This window comes from Cetorhinus maximus, chromosome 18, assembly GCF_964194155.1.
Source record: "Cetorhinus maximus chromosome 18, sCetMax3.hap1.1, whole genome shotgun sequence".
NCBI classification, from domain to species: Eukaryota; Metazoa; Chordata; class Chondrichthyes; order Lamniformes; family Cetorhinidae; genus Cetorhinus; species Cetorhinus maximus.
Genome location: NC_135896.1, coordinates 73,692,282 through 73,704,222, shown reverse-complemented (window position 1 = coordinate 73,704,222; position 11,941 = coordinate 73,692,282).

Below are 11,941 nucleotides of genomic sequence, written 5' to 3'. Positions count from 1 at the left end.
TCTTCCTTAACTGGTATATTTTTTCATTGCTACAAAATATATTTGAGACAACATTGCTTCTGATAACCCTAAATGTAGAATGATACAGTACAGAATGAGACCATTCGGCCCATTGTGCCTGTGCTGACTCTTTGAAAGAGATGTCCAATTAGTCCCACTCTACTGCTCTTTCCAAGAGTCCTTCATTTTTTTCCTTTCCAAAAATACATCCAGTTCCCTTTTGGAAGTTATTATTGAACCTATTTCCACCACCCTACCAGGCAGCACATTTCAGATTGCAAATCACTTGTGTTATCTCCCCCTCTGGCTCTTTTGCTAATTATCTTGATATGATCTTATCAACAATCTGTGCCCTCTGGCTACCAAACCTCCTGTCAACAGAAACAGTTCCTCCTAATTTATTCCATTTAAACCCTTCATAGTTTGACTCTTATTTGTATTTATTTTAAAAGTATGCAAAAGCATTCACATAAAAATATAAACAAACCTCTTCAGTTGAGTGGGAATTCAGATGATCCAAGCTTGTTCGCGAGCAGTGCAATTGAATTGGCGGTGCTAAAATTGACCCAAGGCAATGATTGGAATCATGATGAGAGAGAAACTGGTAGCAGGCTGCTCTGCCCACTGCTGCTCATTGCGAAAGGATTTAGCTGGGTCACCTGCTGCAGTTGTAATCCTTCAGAAATACACACTTAACTAAATGTGACCCAAGCCCTCTCTTGACGCCTTAAGACATTATAGAATATCTGGCGTTATAGGACTGGTGTTTTTTTTAAAGTGGCAGTATTTAAGAGGAGTGTTCAAGTTTCAGATATTCAACTGTTAGAAGAAAGAAAATCAAAGACCTTGCACTAATCTTTCAAATATTAATTGAGCTCCCATAGAATCCGCATGTACTGACTCCATTGTGTCAGCAGATGGCATTCAACTCAATCAGGCTAATTGAGCTTTAAAGAGAAGACCAAAAAGCAATCTTTATCACCCACATAAACACAAAGAAAGATAGACACAGAGGCAGATAACACACCACAGACACATATATAGAGGCAGGTAACACAACAGTCTCACAGAAAGACAGACGCACATGCAAAGGCACATAACACACCACAGATGCAAAGATGAACTCTCATACAGAAGCACATAACACACCCACAGACACAAAAACAGATTCATACAGAGGCAGCTAACACATCACAGACACAAAGAAGGACACACATTCAGAGGCAGATAACACACCATAGACACAAAAACAGACACACGTACAAAGGCAGGTTAACACACCACAGACACACACAGAACAGACACACATAGACAGATAACACACCGCAGAGACAAAGTCAGACACACATACAGAAGCACCTAACACACCACAGACATAAAGACGGATACAGGTACTGAGACAGATAACACATGACAGACACAAAGAATGGATGCATGTACAGAGACAGATAACACACCACAGAGACAAAGACAGACACACATACAGAAACACCTAACACACCACAGACAAACAAAAAGGCAGATACATATACAGAGGCAGAGAACACACCACCGACTCAGACAGACACACATACTGTTATGGGTTTGATTTTCCAGACAGGTTTCTCATTAGAAACATTGAACTTTATTTATAGGCTGCAGCAGCAGTCACATGCTTAAATCAAGTTCCACAACTAGAAGAAAAATTCCCATTCTAAGGTTCCCCATGCTTAAAGCTGTATCGCTCACACTGTCATATGATACTATACAACACAAAGCCTTAAAGCTACAGTCACTATATTCCTCCCCTTTCAAATTTTTTTGTACACAAGAACATCTGCCTTCATGACATTACAAATATATACACCGGTCATGGAATTATAAATTCAGTTTCTCAGGTGGTTTCCTGATCCGCATGGAACGTTGTTGCTCCACGACTTCGGAATGTCTTACAGGATCCACATTATCTGGAACCACAGCAACGTCAGGTATCGCTTTAGGCACAGGCTGTTCAGTGTTATCCACTCCAACAGAGACATCTGTATGTCTATCCTTGGTGGAACAATTTCAATAGGGACCACGGGTTCTACAATGGTTACAGGTGAAACATCATTTTGTTGGGGTATCTCCTTTCTCAAACGATCCATGTGTTTTTGGATGATCCGGCCCTCCACTTCTATGTGGTCGGATAAGGGGCTGGTCACAGAAATTATTACACCAGGTAACCAACTGAAGTTTTGTATGTATACTGCTTCACCAACAGTAAATTCTCATGCATGACTATGCAAATCATGAGTTGTTTTTTGATTCCCTTGACTTTTCTCCACCTTCCCCTCCAAATTGGGAAGTGCCAGGCTTAATCTTGTTTGGAGGCGTCACTCCATAAGTAACTCTGAAGGTATTTGAACCTGTAGGGCAATATGATCGGTGCAGGCTTGGAGGGCCAAAGGGCCTGTTCCTGTGCTGTACTTTTCTTTGTTCTTTGTAGTAGTGTGGGACGTTGTTCTATAGTGAAACAGGAAATGTGAAAGTTTAGTTTCCAGTGATCCTCCTGATAATTTTTTCATCCCAGCTTTAAAAGTCTGACCTGCTCTCTCAGCTAATCCATTAGATGAAGGATGACATGGTGCTGCCTTTACGTGTTTGATACCATTTAGGCTCACAAATCTTTGAAATTAAGAGCTAGTAAACGCAGTACTATTGTCTGAGATGATTACTTCTGGCAATCCATGGATAGAAAAGCTTTGGCATAACTTTTCTGTAGTCGCGCCTGACGTTGGCAACCTAACCTCCTAGCCATTTGGAATGTGTGTCAATTATTAGTAGGAACATGGTGCCTAGAAAAGGACCAATAAAATCTATGTGCAGTTCTTTTGTCTAACACATCAAAGACACAAAGACAGACACACGTACAGAGGCAGTCAATGCACCACAGAGACAAAGACAGGCACACATACAGAGGCCGATAACACACCACAAACACAAGAAGAACACACATACAGAGACAGATAACATGCCACACTCTCAAAGATGGACTCACATACAAAGGCAGGTAACACACCACAGACAGAGAAAGATGGACACACATACAGAGGCAGATAACATCACACATACACAGAAAAATGGACAACACACAGAGGCAGATTAAATACCACAGACACACGGAAAGAAGTACACACATACAAAGATAGATAGCACACCACAGACACACAGAAAGACGGCCAACATGCAGACACAAATAAAATACCACAGACACACGAAGATGAATAGACATACAGAGACAGATAACATACCACAGACACAAAGAAAGACAGACATACAAGCAGAGACAGATAATACACCATAGACACAAAGTCAAACACACATACCGAGATAGATAACACACAACAGACACAAAGGCAGACACACATAGGCAGAATACGCATGCTTGTTGTGAGTGGTGGCTGAGTTGGTACTATCGATGGATGCCCTTGCAAATGGAAAGTTGTCTCAAGTGGTGTTCCCAGGGCTTGGTGTTGGGGCCCTTGCTGTTTGTGTTATATATTAACGATTTGGACGTGAACGTGGGGGGCACGATTGGGAAATTTGCAGATGACACAAAGATTGGCTGAGTAGTGGATAGTGTAGAGGATAGCCATAATCTCCAAAACGATATAGATGGGTTGGTGGAGTGGACGGTAAAGTGGCAGATGGATTTTAACATAGAGAATTGTGAGGTCATACATTTAGGGAGGTCAAACAGTTACAAGGTATTACAAAATAAATGGGAATATACTAAGAGAGGTAGATGAAGTGAGAGATCTTGGCGTACAAGTACACAGGTCCCTGAAGGCAGCAGTTCAAGTAGACAAAGTTGTAAAGAAGGCATATGGAATGCTCTCCTTCACTGGCAGAGGTATAGAATATAAAAGTAAGGATATAATGTTGGAATTGTATAAAATACTGGTGAGGCCACAACTGGAGTATTGTGTGCAGTTCTGGTCACCACATTACAGGAAGGACGTAATAGCTCTGGAGAGAGTGCAGAGGAGGTTTACAGGAATGTTGCCAGGGTTAGAAAAGTGTAGCTACAAGGAGAGATTGGATAGGTTGGGGTTATTTTCCTTAGAACAAAGAAGGCTGAGAGGTGACTTGATGGAGGTGTACAAAATTATGAGGGGAATAGATAGAGTGGACAAGATAAAATTGTTTCCCTTGGTGGAGAATTCTAGAACCAGGGGACATAGATTCAAGATAAGTGGCAGAAGGTGTAGGGGGAACATGAGGAAGAACTTTTTTCCGCAGATGGTAGTGGGTGTCTGGAATTCGCTGCCCAAGTTGGTGGTAGAGGCAGAAACTCTAAACTCTTTTAAAAAGTATCTGGATCTGCACCTAAAGTGCTGTAAGCTGCAGGGCTATGGGCCGGGTGCAGGAAGGTGGAATTAGAAAGGGCACCTGGCTGTCCTCAGGCTGGCATGGACAAGATGGGCCAAATGGCCGCCTCTTGTGCTGTAACTTTTCTATGGTTCTATGGTCATTACTGTTTGTAGGTTATTGTAAATACAACAAAAGCAACCTGCATTTATAAAGCATCTTTAACATAGTTCAACATCCTGAGGCACATCACAGGGAAATAATCAGACAAAAAAAATACCACCCAGCCAAAAAAAGGAAAGATTAAGATTGGTGACTTTTTATATTGCAGTAATCGACAAGTGATCATAGATGTGGATGCAAGTTCTTCTCCAAGATCCCTTGTGAGAGGCCATCTTACGCCATTTGGGCTTGATATCGCATAGACCAGAACACTATTGTGATTCTTGAGCCAGCCTTTACATAGTGCTGAAGGGATCCCTGGTACATGTTGGGCACTTGTACAGTTTTTGTAAGGCTTTGTGCAAGTGGCATCCCAACTCTTATTCTCAGAACGTTTAAAATTTACCACTTGAGAGCAGAGTTCTACACTTCAAACTCTATCTCTACACTACTAACTACTAACTTCAGAGCAACTCTCCTATTGAGAACTAAAGGTATATATTACTTAAAGGTATATTACACACTAATAAAACCATAATTACCACAACACTAAAGTTACAAAGATAAAAGCAAAAAACTGCGGATGCTGGAAATCAAAAACAAAAATACCTGGAAAAACTCAGCAGGTCTGGCAGCATCTGCGGAGAGGGACACAGTTAATATTTCGAGTCTGCATGACTCTTCAACAGAACTCAATATTCAGTCCGGAAGGCTGTAAAGTGCCTAGTCAGAAGATGAGCACAAAGATGGACATACACACAGGCAGATGACACACCACAGCCACACAGAAAGACAGGCAAATCACAGACACAAGGGCACACACCCACAGGCTGATAACACATGACAGACACACACATACAGAGACACATAAGACACCACAGACACACAAAGACGGACATAGATACAGAGACAGATAAAACACCACAGACACAAACAGACACATAGACATATGACACACAGAAAGACGGACATACATACAGAGGCAGATAACACAGAGGTGGTGGCACAGTGGTATACAGTCGGAAGGGAGTTGCCCTGGGAGTTCTCAACCTTGACTCCAAACCCGATGAAATCTCAAGGCACCTGGTCAAACGTGGGCAAGGAAATGTCTTGCTGATCACCACGTACCACCCCCCCCCCTCAGCTGATGAATCATTGCTCCTCCATGTTGAACATCACTTGGAGGAAGTACTGACGGTGGCAAGGGTGCAGAATGTACTCTGGGTGGGGGACTTCAATGTCCAGTACTAAGAGTGGCTCGGTAGCACCGCTACTGATCTAGCTGGCCGAGTCCTAAATGACATAGCTGCTAGACTGGGTCATGGCAGGTGGTGAGGGAACCAGCAAGACGGAAAAACATACTTGACCTCATCAAAAACAGAATTACCTGGAAAAACTCAGCAGGTCTGGCAGCATCGGTGGAGAAGAAATCAGTTAACGTTTCGAGTCTTCATGACCCTTCGGTAGAACTGAAGCATAGTTAGGAGAAAGGTGAAATATAAGCTGGTTTAAGGTGGGGGGGCAGGGGGAGAGAGAAGTTGAGGGTGTGGTGATTGTGGAGATAAGCAAGCAGTGATAGGAGCAGATAATCAAAAGATGTCACAGACAAAAGGATCAAAGAGGTGTTGAAGGTGGTGATATTGTCTAAGAAAAGTGCTAATTAAGAATGGAAGACAGGACACTCAAGGTACAGCTCTAGTGGGGGTGGGGTGGAAAGACTAACAAAGTTTTAGTTTTAGATTTAAAAATAATGGAAATAGGTGGGAAAAGAAGAATCTGTATAAATTATTGAAAAAAAAGGGAGGGGGGAGAAACGGGGTGGGAATGGTGGGAGGGGGAGTTTAAGATCTAAAGTTGTTGAATTCAATATTCAGCCTGGAAGGCTGTAAAGTGCCTAGTCGGAAGATGAGGTGCTGTTCCTCCAGTTTGCGTTGGGCTTCACTAGAACAATGCAGCAAGCCAAGGACAGACATGTGGGCAAGAGAACAGGGTGGAGTGATAAAATGGCAAGTGACAGGGAGGTTTGGGTCTTTCTTGCGGACAGACCACAGGTGTTCTGCAAAGCGGTCGCCCAGTTTGCGTTTGGTCTCTCCAATGTAGAGGAGACCGCATTGGGAGCAACGAATGCAGTAGACTAAGTTAGGGGAAATGCAAGTGAAATGCTGCTTCACTTGAAAGGAGTGTTTGGGCCCTTGGACGGTGAGGAGAGAGGAAGTGAAGGGGCAGGTGTTGCATTTTCTGCGTGGGCATGGGGAGGTGCCGTAGGTGGGGGTTGAGGAGTAGGGGGTGATGGAGGAGTGGACCAGGGTGTCCCGGAGGGAACGATCCCTACGGAATGCCGTCAGGTGGGGTGAAGGGAAGATGTGTTTGGTGGTGGCATCATGCTGGAGTTGGCGGAAATGGCGGAGGATGATCCTTTGAATGCGGAGGCTGGTGGGGTGATAAGTGAGGACAAGGGGGACCCTATCATGTTTCTGGGAAGGAGGAGAAGGCGTGAGGGAGGATGCGCGAGATATGGGCCGGACACAGTTGAGGGCCCTGTCAACGACCGTGGGTGGAAAACCTTGGTTAAGGAAGAAGGAGGACATGTCAGAGGAGCTGTTTTTGAAGGTAGCGTCATCAGAACTCATCTCACCTCATCCTCACCAACTTGCCTGCCGCAGATGCATCGGTCCATGACAATATTGGTAGGAGTGACCACCGCACAGCCGTGGAGATAGAGTCCCGCCTTCACATTGAGGATACCCTCCATCGTGTTGTGCGGCACTACCACTGTGCTAAATGGGATAGATTTTTAACAGATCTAGCGACGCAAGACTGGGCATCTATGAGGTACTGTGGGCCATCAGCAGCAGCAGAATTGTACTCGAACACAATCTATAACCTCATGGACCGGCATATCACCCACTCACCCATTACCATCAAGCCAGAGGATCAGCCGTGGCTCAATGAAGAGTGCAGGAGGGCATGCCAGGAGCAGCACCAGGCATACCTAAAAATGAGGTGTCAAACTGGTGAAGCTATAACACAGGACTACTTACGTGCCAAACAGCATAAGCAGCAAGTGATAGACAGAGCTAAGCAATCCCACAACCAACAGATCAGATTTAAGCTCTGCTGTCCTGCCATGTCCAGTTGTGAATGGTGGTGGACAATTAAACAACTCACTGGAGGAGGAGGATCCACAAATATCCCCATCCTCAAAAATGGGGGAGCCCAGCACATCAGTGCAAAAGATAAGGTTGAAGCATTTACTACAGTCTTCAGCCAGAAGTGCCGAGTGAATGATCCATCTTGGCCTCCTCCAGGGGTCCCCAGCATCACAGATGTCAGTCTTCAGCTAATTCAATTCACTCCACATGATATCAACAAACGGCTGAAGGCACTTGTCATGACTCATTGGGGATAGTGCGCTGTAATATCAGCCCCACTGTTCCCTGAGCCGCGACAAATGTGAAAGGTTTGACCAAACCACCAGATTGCCCCAATTCTACCTACCTGTTTAATTTAGGTTAACAGAATATGAGCACCAGGTTTGTAAACTTAATAAGTAAATAACTTTATTGAACGAACTGTTGTTAACCAGTGGCAAAAAAGAGAAATATGAACTGCTAATTTCTAACTCTATAACCTAAGCTCTACCCCTTCTTAAATCCCTACACGCACACACACACACACAAAACATGGATTTTAAGGGTGGGATAAAACAGTTCAATAGCACCAATTCCGGAGTACAGGATTCAATGGGCTGATTTTAATCGATGTCTTCCAAATTCCTTTCAGTTCTTGTTGATGACATGAGCTGGCCTTCCAGCACTTTCAGTCTGTAGTTCACTGGTTGAGAACTTGCTTTTCAATGTCTCTAATAGTGTTTTTCTCCCTTTCTTTTTTACAGAGGTTTCCTCAGAGAGAGAGAGCAGGTTGTAGAGATATGAGGAAAAAAGATTTTAGATCTTTTCTCTTTCCAGGCCAGGAGCTTTTTTCTGCACTGCTACCACGCAAAATCCTGTTCACCGGGTCAGGAGCCAATTAAAATGCTGTTGTCAGGCTGCTCTCTTGGTCCAGGACTCCTTTCCGGCACCATCCTGTCTTTCATGGCACACTCTGTTCCAGGACTGCAACATTATATATATATATATATATATATACCTCATCCTGCTCCAGTGGATATGCCTTTCAGCCTGCAGCCATTGTAATTCTAATCCACAGTCCAACTAAAAATAAAAAGATATGTTCTTTACAACAGTCCAACAGAAATGCAAAGATATGTCCCTTACACACTGGATACTGCAAAAGCTATAAGCCCTGACAATATTCCTGCAATAGTACTGAAGACTTGTGGTCCAGAACTTGCATTGCCCCTAGCCAAGCTGTTCCAGCTACAACACTGGCATCTACCCAGCTATGTGGAAAATTGCCCAGCTATGCCCTGTACACAAAAAGCAAGACAAATTCAACCCAGCCAATTACCGCCTCATCAGCCTACTCTCCATTATCAGTAAAATAATGGAAGGGGTCATCAACTGTGCTATCAAATGGCACTTGCTTAACAGTAACCTGCTCACTAATGCCCAGTTTGGCTCATGCAAGGGCCACTCAGCTCCTGCCTTCATTACAGTTCAAACATAGACAAAAGAGCTGAACTGTCAAGGTGAGGTGAGAGTGACTGCCCTTGACATCAAGGCCACATTTGACCAAGTGTGGCATCAAGGAGCCCTAGCAAAACTGGAATCAGGGGAAAACTCTCCACTGGTTGGAGTCATACCTAGCACAAAGATGGTTGTGTTTTTTTTTATTCATTCATGGGATGTGGGCTTTGCTGGCTGGGCCAGCATTTATTGCCCATCTCTAGTTGCCCTTGAGAAGGTGTTGGTGAGCTGCCTTCTTAAACCGCTGCAGTCCATATGGTGTAGGTACACCCACAGGGCTGTTAGGAAGGGAGTTCTATGATTTTGACCCAGCAACAGTGAAGGAACAGTAATATATTTCCAAGTCAGGATGGTGAGTGACTTGGAGGGGAACTTCCACGTGGTGGTGTTCTCATCTATCTGCTGCCCTTGTCCTTCTAGGTGGTAATGGTCTTAGGTTTTGAAGGTGCTGTCTAAGGAGCCTTGGTGAGCTCCTGCAGTGCATCTTGTCGATGGTACACACTGCTACTACTATGTGTCAGTGGTGGAGGGAGTGAATGTTTGTGGACGTGGTGCCAATCAAGCAGGTTGCTTTGTCCTGGTCAGTGTCCAGCTTCTTGAGTGTTGTAGGAGCTGCATTCATCCAGGCAAGTGGGGAGTATTCCATCACACTCCTGACTTGTGCCTTGAAGATGGTGGACAGGCTTTGGGTAGTCAGAAAGTGAGTTGGTCATCGCACGATGTCTAGCCTCTGACCTGCTCTTGTAGCCACAGTATTTAAATGGATAGTCCAGTTCAGTTTCTGGTCAATGGTAACCCCCAAGATGTTGATAGTGGGGGATTCAGTGATGGTAATGCCATTGAACATCAAGGGGTGATAGTTGGATTCTCTCCTGTTGGAGATGGTCATTGCCTGGCACTTGTGTGGTGCGAATGTTACTTGCCATTTGTCAGCCCAAGTCTGGATATTGTCCAGGTCTTGCTGCATTTGGACATGGACTGCTTCAGTATCTGAGGAGTCGCGAATGGTGCTGAACATTGTGCAATCATCAGCAAACATCCCCACTTCTGACCTTATGATGGAAGGAAGGCCATTGATGAAACAGCTGAAGATGGTTGGGCCTAGGATACTACCCTGAGGAACTCCTGCAGTGATGTCCTGGAGCTGAAATGACTGACCTCCAACAACCACAACCATCTTCCTTTGTGCTAGGTATAACTCCAACCGGCAGAGAGATTTCCCCCTGATTCCCATTGATTCCAGTTTTGCTAGGGCTCCTGGATGCCACACTCGGTCAAATGCTGCCTTGATGTCAAGGGTAGTCACTCTCACCTCACCTCGGGAGTTCAGCTCTTTTGTCCATATTTGATCCAAAGCTGTAATGAGGTCAGGAGCTGAGTGGCCCTGGTGGAACCCAAACTGGGCGTCAATGAGCAGGTTATTGCTAAGCAAGTACCACTTGATAGCACTGTTGATGACCCCTTCCATTACTTTACTGATGATGGAGAGCAGACTGATGGGGTGGTAATTGGCCTGGTTGGATTTGTCCTGCTTTTTGTGTACAGGACATACCTGGGCAATTTTCCACATAGCCAGGTAGATGCCAGTGTTGTAGCTGTACTGGAACAGATTGGCTAGAGGCGCGGCAAGTTCTGGAGCACAAGTCTTCAGTACGATTGCAGGAATATTGTCAGGGCCCATAGCCTTTGCAGTATCCAGTGCCTTCAGCCGTTTCTTGACATCACGTGGAGTGAATCGAATTGGCTGAAGACTGGCATCTGTGATGCTGGAGACCTCTGGAGGAGGCCAAAATGGAGCATCCACTTGGCACTTCTGGCTGAAGATTGTTGTGAATGCTTCAGCCTTATCTTTTGCACTGATGTGCTGGGCTCCTCCATCATTGAGGATGGGGATATTTGTGAAGCCTCCTCCTCCAGTGAGCTATTTAATTGTCCACCACCATTCACAACTGGATGTGGCAGGACTGCAGTGCTTAGATCTGATCTGTTGGTTGTGGAATCGCTTAGCTCTATCTATCACTTGCTGCTTATGCTCTTTGGCATGCAAGTAGCCCTGTTTTATAGCTTCACCAAGTTGACACCTCATTTTAAGGTATGCATGGTGTTGCTCTGGGCATGCCCTCCTGCACTCTTCATTGAACCTGGCTTGATGGTAATGGTAGAGTGGGTGATATGCCAGGCCATGAGGTTACAGATTGTGTTCGAGTATAATTCTGCTGCTGCTGATGGCCCACAGCGCCTTATGGATGCCCAGTCTTGTGTTGTTAGATCTGTTTGAAATCTATCCCATTTAGCACAATTGTAGTGCCACACAACACGATGGAGGGTATTCTCAATGTGAAGGTGGGACTTTGTCTCCACAACAACTGTGTGGTGGTCACTCCTATCGATACTGTCATGAACAGATGCATCTGCAGCAGGCAGGCTGGTGAGGATGAGGTCAAGTATGTTTTTCCGTCTTGTTGGTTCCCTCACCACCTGCCGCACACCCAGTCTGCCAGCAATGTGATTTAGGGCTCAGCCAGCTCGGTCAGTAGTGGTGCTACCGAGCCACTCTTGATGATGGACATTGAAGTCCCCCACCCAGAGTACATCCTGTGCCCTTGCCACCCTCAGTGCTTCTTGCAGGTGATGTTCAACATGGAGGAGAACTGATTCATCAGCTGAGGGAGGGCAGTATGTGGTAATCAGCAGGACGTTTCCTTGCCCACGTTTGACCTGATGCCATGAAACCTCATGGGATCTGGAGTAGATGTTGAGGATTCCCAGGGCAACTCCTTCCCAACTGTATACCACTG